The following is a 21200-nucleotide window of genomic DNA, read 5'->3' on the forward strand; positions in this document are numbered from 1 at the left end:
TTCAACGACCAGATCATCAAGTCTGGCCCATCTAACGGTCGAATCATTAAAGTTGGACAATCTAATAGCTAGTGCATCAATTTCGACTTAATCAATGGTCAAATCATCAAAATGGGTGAATCCAACAGTCAAATCATCGAGTCTAGGCCATCTAATGGTCAGATAGCGAAACTAGCTGATCGAACAACTAGGTGGTCAAGTTCGGCTCATACAACAGTCTGGCCCATCCAACAATCAGATCATCAACTGATCGAATGACTAGATCATCAAATCAAACCCATTCAATGGGTTAGATCAATGAAATAAGTCGATCCAATGGTCAGATCATTGAAGTTGGTTAATTTAACAGTTGGATAAGCAAATTCAACTCGATTAATGATCAAATCAAAACAGGTTAGTCCAATGGCCAATCCAATGGCTTGACCATCAAGTCAGATCATCATATTGGGACCCACCTAACAATTTGATCATCAGATCGAACTCATCCAATGGTCATATCACCAAGTGGAACCCAATCAGCGACCAAATCATCAAATGGTGTGCATGCAATAGTTAGATCTCTAATCTGATCCACCCATCCTGAGGGACTATACATGCATCACTCATTCAATGTACAATATATTTTAAATGGTTATCCTTATAAGGCCACAGAATGCTCGTGGGCTCTAACCATCTCAACTCAAGCACTACCAGCACCTTTGATGCATCGATATCAGTCATAAAGTGAAAGGGTTGTAATTGGACAACCCGTAAAGCTGTAAAAAGCGCAGTTAAAATTGTAATGTCTTCCTCGACCTCCAAGAGACAAGAGTTAATCATCGACCAAATGAATTCTCTAACCAAAGCATCATGACAAACTAAAACACGATCGCATCATCCCAAGAGGTTGGGGTGTTCACTCGCTTTGGCACTCTGTTTCCAAGAAACCTTTACAAAAGAGGGGCATCAATAGACATCCCACCCAAACACAAGGTGCAACTCTTAACTAGTTGACTGACTTCGTGATAAAGCCACACACCAAACCTAATTCCACCATCTAACCCTTTTGAAAATTTTGGGATTAGACTCTCTATCTGTCCTTGAACTTGACCAACGGACCCAATCTAGAGATCATGAACCCCTGCTCATGCAATAAGACTCGTCATTTTTTATTCCTGTAACACACTACCTTAACACCGGAGGATAAAACTGCACTTACCTAGCAAAAGAACCTTTACAAATCTCTTTAAAAAAAATTTACCTAAGCCAAGAGCTTACTATATATGAAAGATGATCAATGCACCAGATCTCTTGATTCCTAATCATTTAAACCAGAAATCACCCCAGGAATCGAAAGAATATAAGGAAAAACACGAACATTGCCTCAAAATGAAGAAAACCAGACCATCAACTGAGCGTTGGCTGACAGACAACTAACCACACAACTTTTCTTTACTCGGAGATTTTGATCCTCCCTTGAACCAAGTATCCATTTTCTTTTGGATTGCCAACAGTTTCTAAGCCTATAAATCTATGCCCCTGGCTCTCGTCCATGGGGGACAAAGAGGGAACATTTGGAAGAGAGGTCAGATGAAAAGATTAAGAGGTCATAGGTTCGAGAAAACTACAGAAATCCCCTCCTAGCCTAGCTAGACCCTGCCCAAATCAGAAAAAAATAAAAAATAAAAAGGCTCTACCGCCTAGGATACCCCAAAAAGAAAACTTAACCATGCTTAAACTCTGTTCCATCCCAAGCTAGCCCCCAAAAGTCAACTCATTAGAAGAAACCACTCATATCAAGAGTAGATTTAGATTTAGGAATATCAAGCTTTATTTGATTTCACTTTTTTATCCCTCACATCTCAATTAAGCTCAACATGCGGTCCATTCCGCACACCACCTCTGAACAACCACTACCTTATTACAAAAAGTTATTTATTTTAGTTTATTTTATTCGCCTGCCCTGGGACACTTGAACCTATGTAGCAAGGCTAGAATTTTTTTTTCTTCTTCCATTTTTCCAGCCTAGCCCTCTCAGAGGGTTATGCGAAACATGGCCAAATGACTAACCTTTTTTTTTACCAATATATAATTTTCCCAAAGGTTGTGCGCCCTTTAAAGTAGAGACTACATGATGTGTGGACAAGAAAGGGTACCTAACCTCTTTCTTCCTTCATAACTGAGACCCTTACTAAGGTCGTAGGCTATATACATGAATCTTTTAGGGTAAAGTATCTTGCGGTTTTCTAGTCCAATGTAAGTCCACAAAAACTAGCTGATCATGGACACATAGCAACTTAATTGGCTAGTAGCGACTCCATCTTTCTAATGTACATTCAAGGCCATCATAGAGAAAGTATTGCACAAGCAAGAAAGCCAAAACAACTTAAACAAATCATAAACATCGAGCTATCATCACCCTAAAATAACCGCATGTGAAAAACATCAAACTGTGGAAGCATTCTTCGCCACGACACATTTGCTGTGCGCACTAGTTGGGAAGGGCATTCATAGGCTCATGCCCTAAAATGAGCCGGAAGAACGGATGGAATTCATGAATATACAGTATACACATCAATGTGGGCCCCACATTTAGGGCTGCACCATGTGGGTTGAGGCCATGGCCGCACATGTACGCCAATCACTGCAAACTTCTAATTCATTTCTGGGGATTGCTCCCGAGAAGCCACTACCAAAAAAAAGGGCAAAGGCTACGGATAAAATCCATAGCCTTAGACCTATGGCTACGAACTAGAACCGTAGCACGACCGCAGTCATAGGTGCCGTAATAATAGGTCTAGAACCTGTAGCTACGGATTTAATCCATAGCTATAGGTTACAATAGCTACGGATATAATTCGTAACAATTATATCTGTAGCGATAAATACAAACAGCTACGGATATTACTTGTAGCTAAAAGTCTGTAGCCATATGCCAAATTTAATAATGGCTACAGCTGTCGAATTACCGGCTACGGTCAATATCCGTAGTTATTTTGTACATTAAAAAAAAAAAATATATATATATATATATATATATATAATCATTTGTTCATTCAATTACCACCTGCATAATCATTCTTTCATTCCATTACAATCAATTATAATCATTCAATTACAATCAATTACAATCCTTCATTCAATCAATTACAATAATGCTGAAAATACAAATCTTTGGCTTCATTAGAGAAATTTGCTCGACTTCACCCTGAAATTTCAATGATAAAGAATTAAAAGAGAAGATATATTTTGACGGTATGATATTTTTTTCACAAGTAAATAGGCCTTTTTCAACCATCACCCACCTGAAGAATCAAAAATCGATTGTTGTCCATGTCCACTCCTTTTCCTTTCAATTTCTTAGTGACCTCTGTAAAATTACTTCCACGGTCATTTATGTAGTACTTTAAATAGTTGTGTCGAAATGCAACTCTAGTAATGACAAGTCACTTCCTGCAACAGCTTTGTATATTCCATCATCCTACAAATAGTCATGACATTCATAAATCAGAATGACCATTGGGGGAAAGAAAAACAAAGTGAAAGAACTACATCATATATAACATTTTATGTTAATGTTGTAGGTTATAGGTTTAGGTTTAGGGATTTGAGAATACAATTAGGTTTTAGGTTTAGGTCTAGGTTATAGGTTTAAGTTATATGTTTAGGTTTAGGTTATAGGTTATAACTTTAGGGAATTGAGAATAGGTTAAGGTTTAGGTTTAAGAAATCGGGTTCAGGTTCGAGATCGGGTTTAGGTTTGGGTTTTCAAGTTTAGGTTTAGGTTTAGGTTAGGGAGTTGAGAATAGGATTAGATATAGGTTTAGGTTTAGGGAATTGAGAATACATTTAGGTTTTAGGTTTAGGTTTTAGGTTTAGGTTATAAGTTTAGGTTTAGGTTATAGGTTATAGGTTATAGGTTTTGGTTTTGGTTTAGGTTAAGGTTTAAGTTTAGGTTATAGGTTTAGGTTAAGGTCATAGGTTTAGGTTATAGGTTATATGTTATAGGATATAGCTTTTGGGAATTGAGAATAGGTAAAGGTTTAGGTTTAGGAAATCAGGTTCGGGTTCGGGATTGGGTTTAAGTTGGGTTCTCAAGTTTCAATTTAGGTTTAGGTTAAGGAGTTGAGATTAGAATTAGGTGTAGGCTTAGGTTTAGGGATTTGAGAATACATTTAGGTTTTAGGTTTAGGTTTTAGGTTTAAGTTTAGGTTTTAGGTTTAGGTTAAGGTTTGGTTATAGGTTATAAGTTTAGGTAATAGGTTATAGGTTACAGGTTACAGGTTATAGGTTAAGGTTTAGGTTATAGGTTTTGGTTTAGGTTAGGGTTATAGGTTTAGGTATAAGTTATAGGTTATAGCTTTAGGAAATTGAGAATAGGTTAAGGTTTAGGTTTAGGAAATCGGGTTAGGGTTTGGGATCGGGTTTAGGTTTGGGTTTTCAAGTTTAGGTTTAGGTCTAGGTTAGGGAGTTGAGATTAGGGTTAGGTGTAGGTTTAAGTTTATGGATTTGAGAATACATTTAGGTTTTAGGTTTAGGTTTAGGTTATAGGTAAAAGTTTAAGTTTAGGTTATAGGTTATAAGTTTAGGTAATGGGTTATAGGTTATAGGTTAAGGTTTAGGTTATAGGTTTTGGTTTAGGTTAAGGTTATAGGTTTAGGTTTAGGTTTAGGTTATAGGTTTAGGTTAGGTTTAGGTTTAGGTTATAGGTTATAGCTTTAGGGAATTGAGAATAGGTTAAGGTTTAGGTTTAGGAAATCGGGTTCGGGTTCGGAATTGGGTTTAAGTTTGGGTTTTCAAGTTTAGGCTTAGGTTTAAGTTAGGGAGTTGAGATTAGGATTAGGTGTAGGTTTAGGTTTAGGTTTAGGGATTTGAGAATACATTTAGGTTTTAGGTTTAGGTTATAGGTTTAGGTTTAGGCTTAGGCTTGGTTATAGGTTATAAGTTTAGGTTATAAGTTATAGGTTATATGCTAAGGTTTAGGTTATAGGTTTTAATTTAGGTTAAGGTTTGGGTTTAGGTTATAGGTTTAGGTTAGGTTTAGGTTTAGGTTATAGGTTTAGGTTATAGGTTATAACTATAGGGAATTGAGAATAGGTTAAGGTTTAGGTTTAGGAAATTGGGTTCGCATTTAGGTTTGGGTTTCCAAGTTTAGGTTTAGGTTTAGGTTAGGGAGTTGAGATTAGGATTAGGTGTAGGTTTAGGTTTAGGGATTTGAGAATACATTTAGGATTTAAGTTTAGGTTATAGGTTTAGGTTTAGGTTAAGGTTCGGTTATAGGTTATAAGTTTAGGTTATAAGTTATAGGTTATATGTTAAGGTTTAGGTTATAGGTTTTACTTTACATTAAGGTTATAGGTTTAGGTTTAGGTTTAGGTTATAGGTTTAGGTTAGGTTTAGGGTTAGGTTATAGGTTTAGGTAATAGATTATAGCTTTAGGGAATTGAGAATAGGTTAAGGTTTAGGTTTAGGAAATCGGGTTTGGGTTCGGGTTCGGGTTTAGGTTTGGGTTTTCAAGTTTAGGTTAGGGAGTTAAGATTAGGATTAGGTGTAGGTTTAGGTTTAGGGATTTGGGAATACATGTACGTTTTAGGTTTAGGTTTAGGTTTTAGGTTATATGTTAAGGTTTAGGTTATAGGTTATAAGTTTAAGTTATAGGCTATAGGTTATAGGTTAAGGTTTAGGTTATAGGTTATAGCTTTAAGGAATTGAGAATAGGTTAAGTTTTAGGTTTAAGAAATTAGGTTCGGGTTCTGGATTGGGTTTAAGTTTGGGTTTTCAAGTTTAGGTTTAGGTTTAGGTTAGAGAGTTAAGATTAGGATCAGGTGTAGGTTTAGGTTTAGGGATTTGAGAATACATTTAGGTTTTAGGTTTAGGTTTAGGTTTAAGTTTGGTTATGGGTTATATGTTAAGGTTTAGGTTTTAGGTTTTGGTTTAAGTTTAGGTTTGGTTATAGGTTATAAGTTATAGGTTATATGTTAAGGTTTAGCTTATAGGTTTTGGTTTAGGTTAAGGTTATAGGTTTAGGTTTAGGTTATAGGTTCAGGTTATAGGTTATTGCTTTAGGGAATTGAGAATAGGTTAAGGTTTAGGTTTAGGAAATCGGGTTCGGGTTCGGGATCGGGTTTTGGTTTGGGTTTTCAAGTTTAGGTTTAGGTTTAGGTTAGGGAGTTGAGATTAGGATTAGGTGTAGGTTTAGGTTTAGGGATTTGAGAATACATTTAGGATTTAGTTTTAGGTTATAGGTTTAGGTTTAGGTCATGGTTTGGTTATAGGTTATAAGTTTAGGTTATAAGTTATAGGTTATATGTTAAGGTTTAGGTTATGGGTTTTGGTTTAGGTTAAGGTTATAGGTTTAGGCTTAGGTTTAGGTTATAAGTTTAGGTTAGGTTTAGGTTTAGGTTATAGGTTTTGGTTATAGGTTATAGCTTTAGGGAATTGAGAATAGGTTAAGGTTTAGGTTTAGGAAATCGGGTTCGGGTTAGGGATCGGGTTTAAGTTTAGGTTTTCAAGTTTAGGTTTAGGTTTAGGTTAAGAAGTTTAGATTAGGATTAGGTGTAGGTTTAGGTTTAGGGATTTGAAAACACATGTAGGTTTTAGGTTTAGGTTTAGGTTTTAAGTTATATGTTAAGGTTTAGGTTTTAGGTTATAAGTTTACGTAATAGGTTATATGTTATAGGCTAAGGTTTAGATTATAGGTTTTGGTTTAAGTTAAGGTTATAGGTTTAGGTTTAGGTTTAGGTTATAGGTTTAGGTTATAGGTTTAGGTTATAGGTTATAGCTTTACATAATTGAGAATAGGTTAAGGTTTAGGTTTAGGAAATCAGGTTCGGGTTCGGGATTGGGTTTAAGTTTGGGTTTTTAAGTTTAGGTTTACGTTTAAGTTAGGGAGTTGAGATTAGGATTAGGTGTAGGTTTAGGTTTAGGGATTTGAGAATACATTTAGGTTTTAGGTTTAGGTTATAGGCTTAGGTTTAGGTTTAGGCTTGGTTATAGGTTATAAGTTTAGGTTATAAGTTATAGGTTATATGCTAAGGTTTAGGTTATAAGTTTTAATTTAGGTTAAGGTTATAGGTTTAGGTTTGGGTTTAGGTTATAGGTTTAGGTTAGGTTTAGGTTTAGGTTATAGGTTTAGGTTATAGGTTATAACTATAGGGAATTGAGAATAGGTTAAGGTTTAGGTTTAGGAAATCGGGTTCGCATTTAGGTTTGGGTTTTCAAGTTTAGGTTTAGGTTTAGGTTAGGGAGTTGAGATTAGGATTAGGTGTAGGTTTAGGTTTAGGGAAATTGTTATTCCAGTTTAGGATTTAAGGTTTAGGAAATAGGTTTAGGTTTAGGGTTTAAGTTCGGTTATAGGTTATAGGTTAGGGGTTAGGGGTTAAGGATTTAGGTTATAGGTTTTACTTTACATTAAGGTTATAGGTTTAGGTTTAGGTTTAGGTTATAGGTTTAGGTTAGGTTTAGGGTTAGGTTATAGGTTTAGGTAATAGATTATAGCTTTAGGGAATTGAGAATAGGTTAAGGTTTAGGTTTAGGAAATCGGGTTCGGGTTCGGGTTAGGGTTTAGGTTTGGGTTTTCAAGTTTAGGTTAGGGAGTTAAGATTAGGATTAGGTGTAGGTTTAGGTTTAGGGATTTGGGAATACATGTACGTTTTAGGTTTAGGTTTAGGTTTTAGGTTATATGTTAAGGTTTAGGTTATAGGTTATAAGTTTAAGTTATAGGCTATAGGTTATAGGTTAAGGTTTAGGTTATAGGTTATAGCTTTAAGGAATTGAGAATAGGTTAAGTTTTAGGTTTAAGAAATTAGGTTCGGGTTCGGGATTGGGTTTAAGTTTGGGTTTTCAAGTTTAGGTTTAGGTTTAGGTTAGAGAGTTAAGATTAGGATCAGGTGTAGGTTTAGGTTTAGGGATTTGAGAATACATTTAGGTTTTAGGTTTAGGTTTAGGTTTAAGTTTGCTTATGGGTTATATGTTAAGGTTTAGGTTTTAGGTTTTGGTTTAAGTTTAGGTTTGGTTATAGGTTATAAGTTTAGGTTATAAGTTATAGGTTATATGTTAAGGTTTAGCTTATAGGTTTTGGTTTAGGTTAAGGTTATAGGTTTAGGTTTAGGTTATAGGTTCAGGTTATAGGTTATTGCTTTAGGGAATTGAGAATAGGTTAAGGTTTAGGTTTAGGAAATCGGGTTAAGGTTTAGCTTAGGTTTTGGTTTAGGGTTTTCAAGTTTAGGTTTAGGTTTAGGTTATAGGAGTTGAGATTTAGGATTAGGTGTAGGTTTAGGTTTAGGGATTTGAGAATAGTTTAGGATTGAGTTTTAGGTTATAGGTTGGTTTAGGTTTGGGTTTGGTTATAGGTTATAAGGTTTAGGTTAGGAGTTATAGATTAGATGTTAAGGTGTTAGGTTATAGGTTTGGTTTAGATCATTTAGGATTTAGTTTTAGGTTATAGGTTTAGGTTTAGGTCATGGTTTGGTTATAGGTTATAAGTTTAGGTTATAAGTTATAGGTTATATGTTAAGGTTTAGGTTATGGGTTTTGGTTTAGGTTAAGGTTATAGGTTTAGGCTTAGGTTTAGGTTATAAGTTTAGGTTAGGTTTAGGTTTAGGTTATAGGTTTTGGTTATAGGTTATAGCTTTAGGGAATTGAGAATAGGTTAAGGTTTAGGTTTAGGAAATCGGGTTCGGGTTAGGGATCGGGTTTAAGTTTAGGTTTTCAAGTTTAGGTTTAGGTTTAGGTTAGGAAGTTTAGATTAGGATTAGGTGTAGGTTTAGGTTTAGGGATTTGAAAACACATGTAGGTTTTAGGTTTAGGTTTAGGTTTTAAGTTATATGTTAAGGTTTAGGTTTTAGGTTATAAGTTTACGTAATAGGTTATATGTTATAGGTTAAGGTTTAGATTATAGGTTTTGGTTTAGGTTAAGGTTATAGGTTTAGGTTTAGGTTTAGGTTATAGGTTTAGGTTATAGGTTTAGGTTATAGGTTATAACTTTACATAATTGAGAATAGGTTAAGGTTTAGGTTTAGGAAATCAGGTTCGGGTTCGGGATTGGGTTTAAGTTTGGGTTTTCAAGTTTAGGTTTACGTTTAAGTTAGGGAGTTGAGATTAGGATTAGGTGTAGGTTTAGGTTTAGGGATTTGAGAATACATTTAGGTTATAGGTTTAGGTTCAGGTTTAGGTTTGGTTATAAGTTATAAGTTTAGGTTATAAGTTATAGGTTATATGTTATGGTTTAGGTTATAGGTTTTGGTTTTGGTTAAGGTTATAGGTTTAGGTTTAGGTTTAGGTTATAGGTTTAGGTTAGGTTTAGGTTTAGGGTTTAGGTTTAGGTTATAGGTTATAGTTTTAGGGAATTGAGAGTAGGTTAAGGTTTAGGTTTAGGAAATCGGGTTCGGGTTCGGGATTGGGTTTAAGTTTGGGTTTTCAACTTTAGGTTTAGGTTTAGGTTAGGTAGTTGAGATTAGGATTAAGTGTAGGTTTAGGTTTAGAGATTTGAGAATACATGTAGATTTTAGGTTTAGGTTTAGGTTTTAGGTTATATGTTAAGGTTTAGGTTTTAAGTTATAAGTTTAGGTAATAGGTTATAGGTTATAGGTTATAGGTTTTGGTTTAAGTTAAGGTTATAGGTTTAGGCTTAGGTTTAGGTTGTAGGTTTAGGTTAGGTTTAGGTTTAGGTTATAGCTTTAAGGAATTGAGAATAGGTTAAGGTTTAGGTTTAGGAAATCCGGTTCGGGATTGGGTTTAAGTTTAGGTTTACAAGTTTAGGTTTAGGTTGTTCACTCCCCAAGTATAGGGTTGTGATGTAATAATAAACTCGGTGAGACTGAGGTCAAATCCCAAGGGACCGAAACCTGTACGTAATCTGAAACTAAATAGAACTAGAACTAGAATAAGATAAAATATAAATCAAATGAGTATGAGGGAATAATGGTGAAATATTTATCTAAAACTTAGAGAATTTAGAGGTAGGAAACTAGGGTGCCAAGGATCCACTTGTAGCAATTAGGAAGTTACCTTGAACTGATTCAGGGACACAACTGGAATCAGAGTCCTATCTTATCTAGTTGGTAAGAAGAGATTTGTCAGATCTCTGAACTTCTCATGAATCTAATCATCAACAGATAAGATTGGTGAAGATTTGGAAGTGATTCCCTCACCTAACCATGCCAAAAAGACTATGACAAACAACAGTAATTTACCAATCTCATAGCCAATTATGAGAGAATTGTGAAAGTTAGGACGGGTTCCATCACCCAACCATGCCCATGAGATGATGGCGAACAACAGGGCCTCCTAAGTTCACAATCTCATAATCAAAAGAACATACTCAAAGCTATTGAAGATCTACTATAATTTGAGTCACAATAAACCATTAAAAACTAAAAGTATTCCTTAATAATCAAACTAGAATCCATAAGAGTTCAATAACCATGAATCAAAGCAAAACTAACACTCCAATCATGCTACAAGCTTCACCTCTTAGCCCTAGCTAAGAGGTTTAGCCTAGCAACATGATTAAGCTAAATCCCTTAAACAAAAATAAAATAAACAAATGAGAAATAAAAAGAAAAAGAAAAAAACCCTACTCTCTCTCCCTCGTTCTATGCTTCACGTCTAGCATAGATCTGAATGTCTTCTCCCTACGTCCAAAACCTTCTTTTTTAGCTGCTGGAGGCGGTGGAGGGCTGTCGCAGCCATAGCGAAATCTTTTTTGCAGTCAAGTTCGGAGCTTCAAAACTCCCTACTTTCCTCACTTAATTTCCAAAGAAACATCCTCCCTTAGGACATTTTTGAGGCCATTACAGAGGTATTTTCAGGAAAATCCACCCCATCCATTGCATTTAGGATGAAATTTCGGTCAAAAATGGATGGTTTTGAACGTCAATTGACGCGATCCAGAGAAGAAATCACGCTAAGATTCATTTTTAACGTTGCAGGGCAGTCCACTTGAGGCCTCTATATCACACACATGTGTACATATGGGTACAAAATTTCAATAAGGTTTTGATGTGCTCGAGGTCCTCTACACGGTGAATGGATCAGATTGGTCGGACGGGCCATATAGGTGGCCCACCGACGTCCGCAAGATGGCCTGCTCCGTCCATTACACAGAAGGCCAAAAATGGCAACTGCCATTTTGAGAGGATGACGCGGGTCAACGCTTGCTGACCCGACTTAGTCGGTTAGTTGCTCGGCGGGCGTGTGTATACTATGTACACACACTGTATATATAGAGTCCATTGTGATGTTCTTCAGAAATCCAATCCATCCATCCTATTTATCATCTTATTTAAACCGTTGAGGACAATTTTGAAGTATATCCAGATTGTAGGTGGGCCTAAAATTGGAAATTAATGGCCTGATCTATCCGTTGGGCCACTTCCCTAGTGATCCAATGGTTAAATTTTAATATGTACGGTTAATTTATGGTCCCCATCACATGTATGAAATTTTGAGTCAATCGGATGGTGGGAACCCTGTGATCTTGCATTCTGGACCATTTTTGGGCCTCTTTAACATGAACGGCTTGATTTTCTCGGATCCTTGCGTGTAAATCCGTTGATCTCAGTCCTTTGGATTTCATCCTTTGCTTTGGTGACTTTAGAGCGTCAAATCAATAATTTTAATACTCTTTTTCAGTCAACGCTCCTAATTACACCCTACAACAAAAATACGCTTAAAATATTCCATTAAGCCTTATCATGGACATAAAATTCGGCAATACTCAGGGTCTGATATGCAATATTCGACCCTCATCACAATCCTCAACCAACATTTTGCTAGTCTCGAGCAAAGTATGCAAAAAATAAGTTAACAATTACATGACAATTTTTATGAACTCGGGCAGTTTTTGGAAAAACAATCCATATACTAGAACTTTAAGATTCATGAATGTTGGGTATTACTTTCTCTTGGAATCAAGTTCATGGTAAACTTCATAATCAAATTCAAAATATTAATCCATTAATCAGAAAAAATTCTAAACATTGAGTGCATGGGTGTATTGTGCAATCTAGGCTTATCATCCTTAAAATTCACTTCTTTATTTCAGGATATCATTGGTAACCAACAAGATAATTCATAATAACCAAAACTTAAACCAAAACTTGCTTCACAGATCATCTTTTCATTCTTTTAGCTTTTGATTTTTCTATTAAAAGTAACGCCAAGAAGGGGAATCAAATCCTCACCTATAGGGAGCAAACCTATGTTGAAGACTATACACCCAACTTTTTTCACTTATCATCCATGGGGAATTAAATCTACACCTATAGGGAGCAAACCTATGGTGTAGACCATTCGCCCAATCCTTTCAATTTCTCAAGTTGGTTCCTTTCAAGCTTAGTGATCACCAAGTTAATCCTTTAATATCGAATTGAACCCTTAATGTGCAAGCGAGATGTGTTTTGTGAAATCATGACTCAATCAATATTTAAAACCTCTAACCATGGATTAATAGTTTGAACTTAACTGTGAAGTTTAACAGATAACTGAATCCAAGAGTCATAAATTACCAAGTATCATGTAAGTCTAAATCCGAGATGGGCGTCCAAATCACTTCGAATTCATGCGAAATTCTAGAAAATTTTAAAAATTTTCACAATTTCTGCTCAAGACCAAGAAAACACTGGTTAAGAAACCTAATCTCCCACCCTCAACCTAAAATCGACATTGTCCTCAATGTAAAAGATATATGAGCATGTAATGCATATGGGACAACGAAAATAAATGAGAAGTGATGGAAAGATAGTACCCGGATGAGGGAATCAAGAAGCTTTCCCACAAGGATCTCAGCATGAAAGCAAGTCAGCATAAAAGAGAAGCTATAAAAAACTATCCTAAAACAATGTAGAAAGCAAACTAACCTAGAATAGCATAAAGCAAACTACCCTAATCCTATGAAAGCAGGGGAAAAGCTACTCAGTCATGCCGCAAGGTTCCTCTTCTGGCCAGTATCGTGATAAATTTCTCTATAGGTTTCTCAACAGGATCATCCAAAAGCCCTTTCTACAATAGGCTTTGATGCCCTGGAGCATGAATGGCCAGAGAAACTTACGTACCTCAGCAAAAAATTGTCATTGATTTTCCTGAGGTATCCAAAGTATATATGATTCACCTATGTCAAAAAAAGTCTCAAAGTTAATATCACATGGTGAATCAGAGACTACAGGTAGATAAAATTTAGAAAAATTTTCAGGTAGTAATATAGTCTCAATGCATTCCGAAGTTCTAGACTTCGGTTCAATTTTTAGCTCCTCTTCCTTTAGTGGTAAACATTCAGAGTTTGGGGAAGGAGGGGCTAAAGAGTAAGGGTTCTCTCGGTCAGTGATGACTACCGAGATGTTGTCTTGCAAGGCATCCACTTTATCTTTTGACATGGGATCGTTTGAATCTGCAAAGTGTGCCAAGCAATCATCCAAAGAGTTGGAAAGTTCAGCTGAGCGTGACTTATTTTCCACATTAGAGCTCATGATGATCTGCCCAAGGAATCCATCATACTTGAAAGTGGATGGAGGTACGTTCTCTTGCTTCAGTCATGCACAGGCAGATTGAAAATCAATAGGGGAAGCATTTATGTGATCACTCTATTCATTGAAACTACTCAATCGAAGCGTTGAATTATCAAACATGTACAGCTTAGATGGTGTCCTCAACTGAGTGGTTTCAAATTTCAGGGTCATAGCAAGCAACTTGTCCTTCTCCCGAATCACATCATCATTTGATTCAGAAAAGTGGTCCAAGCATGTTTTATAAGAGTTACAAGGGTCGGTTGTAAGGGGCTCATCCTCCACTTTTAAATCAGACATATCAGGTTAAGGGAGTGGCTCATTATGACTAACCACTTCGTGTACGACTTGATCATTGACCTGGACCAAACTTAGGTTTGATTCTAGGGAAATTTGGGTTGCACGTTCATAATAGTCATCCCAATATGCATCATTGTCTAATTCCGTCCAATAGTGCACACTCGGAATGAGATCGCTTTCCTCACATTCCATTCCTGAATTGGGTTGACGTTCGAATAAATTAACATTTACCTCATCATTGAAATCCTGTGTGTCATATGAGGGAGGTGTGTCATCATCACTGTATTTGAAAGATACCCACGTCTCTTGACCATTCCTTTGGACCGTCATCAAGATCGACTTATCGGGAAAGTGAACCATATGCTCATTAATAGAATCCAACTCCTCATTCCAAATTTCAGATTTTTTTAAAAGCGAGTGAGGATCACTTTCCTCACATTGTATTTCTGGATTGGGTTGTGGTTGGGATGAGCGAGCTTCCTCTATCCTATCGAGGTGCGAATTGAGTGCTTCCATTGCTTTTCTAATTTTCACAAGACAGGCCATGTTATGCTGAAATGAATCCTCTTGAATTATTTTTTGTTGGATCTCAAAGGTAGGGGATCCAAGAGAATAATCATTATAATATGTTGTTGGTTCATTTTTCCAATTTTGATGTTTCCACTGATTATAGTCATACGGATCATAGGTGGAAGAATCTGATGGTTGGTAATACATATTATCACTCATAATATAATCATGCATTATTTTCTTTTTATCAGATGGGTGATAATAATTCTCACTTCCATAGTTATGATAAGCCCAACACTCACGTACTGTTTTGTTAATCTGTGGGGTGTAATTGTTCTCTTGCATATGATCACGTAAGGACTTCTTAACCGGTGGATCTTTATATTCCGATCGGTTCTCGATGATAGTTTTAGAAAAGTTTTGAGACATAGGTTGTCTTCTATCATAATCATCATCCTAATATATGTTATTCTTCTCAGCATACTGACGTTCCCACTCATGCATATACATGGTGAAACCCGAACTCTAAATCTAATCATAAGAAAAACAAAAGAAAAGATCCTACAGCAATATGGAAATCAAGAGGAGGAGAAGTTAGAAAGAAGGTACCAAATGAGAAGTTTCTATGTTAAGATCCTGCAAAAGAAAACAAAAGAGATTAGTTTCTAAAATAGGAAGTCTAAAGTTAGAAAGTTCCTACAATTGAAATAGAAAGTTAGTTTCTAAAAAGGAAAGTTCCATAAACCTAGAAGCTAAGTTAGTTTCTAAAAACAAGACCTAGAATTAGAAAGCTTCTACAATAGAAAATCTAAACCTAAAATTAAAAAGTTTCTAAAAATATACTAATTCTTAAAAAGGAAAGTTTCTAAAAATAAAATAAAGGAAAGATAAGTTAGTTTCTAAAATTAGAAAGAATTTCTAAAAAATGAAATAACTAACCTAGTTTCTAAAAACAAAAGAGGAAAGTTTTTAAAAATAAACTAGTTCTTAAAAATAGAAAAATACTTGAATTAGAAAATTTCTAAAAGCAAAAAATAAAACCTACAATTAGAGAGTTTCTAGAAATAAGTAGGAAAGTTCTAAACCTAAAGTTAGGAAATTCTTCAAAAAAAAAAAAAAAAAAACATAATCCTATAATAGAAAGTAATGTTAGTTTCTAAAAGGGGAAAATTTTCTAAAATTAGAAAATAGAAAATTTTTAAAATTTAAAAAAAAAAAAAACCTAAAATTAGAAAATTTCTAAAACTCAAACCTTAATTCTAAAAATAGAAAAAGTAGAGGAATTAGAAAGGGATTACCAATTTAGAAGTTTATGTCAGGATCCTACAAAACAGGAAAACAGGTTAGTTTCTAGAAATCAGAAAAACCTAAACCTAAAGTTAGAAAAATTCTAATCTTAAACTAATCCCAAAACTAGTTAATTTCAGAAAATGTAACTGTCAATCCCCAACAACGGCGCCAAAAACTTGTTCACTCCCCAAGTATAGGGTTGTGATGTAGTAATAAACTCGGTGAGACCGAGGTCGAATCTCAAGGGACTAAAACCTGTATGTAATCTGAAACTAAATAGAACTAGAACTAGACTAAGATGAAATCTAAATCAAATAAGTATGAGGGAATAGTAGTGAAATATTTATCTAAAACTTAGAGAATTTAGAGGTAGGAAACTAGGGTGCTAAGGATCCACTTGTAGTAATTGGGAAGTTACCTTGTACTGATTCAGGGACACAACTAGAATCAGAGTCCTATCTTATCCAGTTGGTAAGAAAAGATTTGTCAGATCTCTGAACTTCTCATGAATCTAATCATCAACAGATCAGATTGGTGAAGATTTGGAAGTGATTCCCTCACCTAACCATGCCCAGGAGACTATGGCAAACAACAGCAATTTACTAATCTTACAGCCAATCATGAGAGAATTGTGAAAGTTAGGAAGGGTTCTATCACCTAACCATGCTCATGAGACGATGGCAAATAATAGGGCCTCCTAAGTTCACAATCTCATAATGAAAAGAACATACTCAAAGCTATTGCAGATCTACTATAATTTGAGTCACAATAAACCATTAAAAACTAAAAGTATTCCTTAATAATCAAACTAGAATCCATAAGAGTTCAATAACCATGAATCAAAGCAAAACTAAGACCCCAATCACACTACAAGCGTCACCTCTTAGCCCTAGCTAAGAGGTTTAGCCTAGCAACATGTTAAGTTAAATTCGTTAAACAAAAATAAAATAAACAAATGAAAAATAAAAAGAAAAAAAAACTCTACTCTCTCTCCCTCGTTCTGTGCTTCACGTCCAGCCCAGATTTGAATGTCTTCTCCCCATGTCCAAAACCTTCTTTTATAGCTGCTGGAGAAAGTGGAGGGCTGTCGCAGCCATAGCGAAAGCTTTTTCGCAGTCAAGTTCGTAGCTGAAAACTCCCTACTTTTCTCGCTCAATTTCCAAAGAAACACTGTCCCTTAGGACATTTTTGAGCCATCTACATGATGGACGGTTCAGATCTACCATATGATGAAAGCTGGTGGGCCACAACTGCCTAGAAAAGTCAGTTTTTGTGGATCTACTAAAGCTTTCGCACTCCTTCGCTATCATGATCAGTGGGCCCCACAGAGGTATTTTCGAGAAAATCCACCTATCCATTGCATTCAGGATGAAATTTCAGTCAAGAATGGATGGTTTTGAACGTCCATTGACGCAGTCCAGAGAAGAAATCACGCTAAGATTCATTTTTAATGTTGCAGGGCAGTCCACTTGAGGCCTCTGTATCACACACATGTGTGCATATGGGTACAAAATTTCAATAAGGTTTTGATGTGCTCGAGGTCCTCTACACGGTGAATGGATCAGATTGGTCGGACGGGCCATGTAGGTGGCCCACCGACGTCCGCAAGATGGCCCGCTCTGTCTGTTACACGGAAGGCCAAAAATGGTAACTACCATTTTGAAAGGATGACACGGGTCAACGCTTGCTGACCCAGCTTAGTCGGTCAGTTGCTCGGCGGGCGTGTGTACACTATGTACACACACTGTACATATGGAGTCCACTGTGATGTTCTTCAGAAATCCAATCCATCCATCCTATTTATCATCATATTTAAACAGTTAAGGACAATTTTGAAGTATATCCAGATTGCATGTGGGCCTAACATTAAAGATTAATGGCCTGATCTGTCTGTTGGGCCACTTCCCTAGTGATCCAATGGTTGAAATTTAATATGTACAGTTAATTTATGGTCCCCATCACATGTATGAAGTTTCGAGTCAATCAGATAGTGGGAACCCTGTGATCTTGCATTATGGACCATTTTGGGCCTCTTTAACATGAACGACTTGATTTTCTCGCATCCCTGGTGTGAAAATCCGTTGATCTCAGTCCTCTGGAGTCCGTCCTTTGTGTTGGTGACTTTGGAGTGTCAAATCAATACTTTTAATATTCTTTTTTAGTCAACGCTCCTAATTACACCCTACAACAAAAACACGATTAAAATATTCCATTAAGCCTTATCATGGACGTAAAATTCGGTAATACTCAGGGTCTGATATGCAATATTCGACCCTCATCATAGGTTTAGGTTAGGGAGTTGAGATTAGGATTAGGTGTAGGTTTAGGTTTAGGGATTTGTGAATACATTTAGATTATAGGTTTAGGTTTAGGTTCAGGTTTGGTTATAGGTTATAAATTTAGGTTATATGTTAAGGTCTAGGTTATAGGTTTTGGTTTAGGTTAAGGTTATAGGTTTAGGTTTAGGTTTAGGTTATAGGTTTCGGTTAAGTTTAGGTTTAGGTTATAGGTTTAGGTTATAGGTTATAGTTTTAGGGAATTGAGAATAGGTTAAGGTTTAGGTTTAGGAAATCGGGTTCGTGTTCGGGATTGGGTATAAGTTTGAGTTTTCAAGCTTAGGTTTAGGTTTAGGTTAGGGAGTTGAGATTAGGATTAGGTGTAGGTTTAGGTTTAGGGATTTGAGAATACATTTAGGTTATAGGTTTAGGTTTAGGTTTAGGTTTAGGTTTGGCTATAGGTTATAAGTTATAGGTTATATGTTAAGGTTTAGGTTATAGGTTTTGGTTTAGGTTAACGTTATAGGTTTAGGTTTACGTTTAGGTTATAGGTTTAGGTTAGGTTTTGGTTTAGGTTATAGGTTTAGGTTGTAGGTTATAGCTTTAGGGAATTGAGAATAGGTTAAGGTTTAAGTTTAGGAAATCGGGTTCGGGATCGGGTTTAAGTTTGGGTTTTCAAGATTAGGTCTAGGTTTAAGTTAGGGAGTTGAGATTAGGATTAAGTGCAGGTTTAGGTTTAGGGATTTGAGAATACATTTAGGTTTTAATTTTAAGTTATAGGTTTAGGTTTAGGTTTAAGTTTGGTTATAGGTTATAAGTTTAGGTTATAAGTTATAGGTTATATGTTAAGGTTTAGGTTATAGGTTTTGGTTTAGGTTAAGGTTATAGGTTTAGGTTATAGGCTTAGGTTAGGTTTAGGTTTAGGTTTAGGTTTAGGTTTTAGGTTAGAGGTTTAGGTTATAGGTTGTAGCTTTAGGGAATTGAGAATAAGTTAAGGTTTAGGTTTAGGAAATCGGGTTCGGGTTCGGGATCGGGTTTAGGTTTGGGTTTTCAAGTTTAGGTTTAGGTTTAGGTTAGGGAGTTAAGAATAGGATTAGGTGTAGGTTTAGGTTTAGGGATTTAAGAATAGATTTAGGTTTTAGTTTTAGGTTATAAGTTTAGGTTTAAGTTTAGATTTGGTTATAGGTCATAAGTTTAGGTTATAAGTTTAGGTTATAAGTTATAGGTTATATGTTAAGGTTTAGGTTATAGGTTTTGGTTTAGGTTAAGATTATAGGTTTAAGTTATAGGTTTAGGTTAGGTTTTGGTTTAGGTTATAGGTTATAGCTTTAGCGAATTGAGAATAGGTTAAGGTTTAGGTTTAGGAAATCGGGTTCGGGATCGGGTTTAGGTTTGGGTTTTCAAGTTGAGGTTTAGGTTTAGGTTAGGGAGTTGAGATTAGGATTAGGTGTAGGTTTAGGTTTAGGGATTTCAGAATACATCTAGGTTTTAGGTTTAGGTTTAGGTTTTAGGTTTAGGTTTAGGTTATAGGTTATAAGTTTAGGTAATAGGTTATAGGTTATAGGTTAAGGTTTAGGTTATAGGTTTGGTTTAGGTTAAGGTTATAGGTTTAGGTTTAGGTTAGTTTTAGGTTTAGGTAATAAGTTATAGCTTTAGGGAATTGAGAATAGGTTAAGGTTTAGGTTTAAGAAATCGAGTTCGGGTTTGGGATTGGGTTTAAGCTTGGGTTTTCATATTTAGGTTTAGGTTTAGGTTAGGGAGTTGAGATTAGGATTAGGTGTAGGTTTAGGTTTATGGATTTGAGAATACATTTAGGTTTTAGGTTGAGGTTAAGGTTATAGGTTTAGGTTAGGTTTTGGTTAAGGGTGTGGTCCCTGCAAATGCAGATATAAACACGACCTGCTCCAATTGGTCAGGCCCTTCCAATGCTGTCCATAAGAAATGAATAGCTTTATCATGGTTATAACAATGGTTCCCATCTTCCAGGAACCCCCGTTCATCCGTATAGCTCCGACGCACATCCGGGTCTGCTCCATCAATTTTAAGCAAATACAGATATAAACACGGCCTGTCCAAATGGCCAGGCCACTCCAATGCTGTCCATAGGAAATGGACAGATTCATCATGGTCATAACAGCGGTTCCCATCTTCCAGGGACCCCTGCTCATCCGCATAACTCCGACGCACATCCGGGTCTGCTCCATCAATTTCAAGTAAATACAGATATAAACACGCCTGTACAAATGGCCAGGCCACTCCAATGCTGTCCTTTTCATGATTTAAAGAAGGAAACTCGAGAGTTTTCCTTACCTTCCATTGTATGCTTCCAAGGTGCAGATAGCCCCTGAAACACACATACATCCTGGGAATCGCTTCTCAAAACCGCAAACTGTTTTGTTTTGAAACTTGTTCATCTCACCAGAAAACCTGTCACATAATGAATAACTATAACCACAATTATAACTATTGTGAATGCACTATATTGAACAAATTATTATTATTATAGATAACTATAATTACAACATAGATAATTGTAATTACAACATAGATATCATACACATGATATCACGTAATGTATTGTTTGATGAATTACACATGTGCATTCTTGACAAGAGACATACCAGGTGCTTGAATCTGAAATATGCAGCTCCAATCCTCCCACATGCAACATCCACTTGAAAGAATGCGCATAACCATCATACTTGAGTAATTAATATAGGAATGTACAAGTAAAACCATAAAACCAGAGATAATCGCTGCATTTTTAGTGTTTTAGTTGTCTGCCTAGTTGCCTTCAAGGATTGATGTTGATCACTGGTATAGATAGTGATGCTCAAACAACATCTAAAGAGATGAATGGGGATATGAAAAGTATATTAATCAATTAAAGAATAATCATGCAATGGTAATGTAAAGCAAATGGAAATAAGGAAAAAATAGATAAATTGACATAACTGTCCATTTCTTAGAAATATAACAACTATCCGATGGCAATTCTGCCTTCAAGGTTTTTGAAGAGTCCCCATCCAAGGTAAGATGCATCAGATCAATGGTCTAATACTTGGATGAAGACCATCCATCCACCGAACTTGAAAACTCATGTCCCAAAAACAGAAACCAATATGATTCTCTACTTAAAAGGATACCTGGATTGATAACGGGTTCAGTTGTAAAGGTCTGCCCTGCTTTCATCACACCGACTACTACATTTCCTACTATGGGTCAAGGAAACAGCTACCATAGCTAACAGCGGAAGTTGACAAGTGAGTGAAGAAGATATTAAGTAAACATGACCCACACATATATGATCATGCCTAAGCTGAATTTGGCATTGTTCATGGGC

The sequence above is a fragment of the Magnolia sinica genome, chromosome 9 (genome assembly GCF_029962835.1).
Source record: "Magnolia sinica isolate HGM2019 chromosome 9, MsV1, whole genome shotgun sequence".
NCBI classification, from domain to species: Eukaryota; Viridiplantae; Streptophyta; class Magnoliopsida; order Magnoliales; family Magnoliaceae; genus Magnolia; species Magnolia sinica.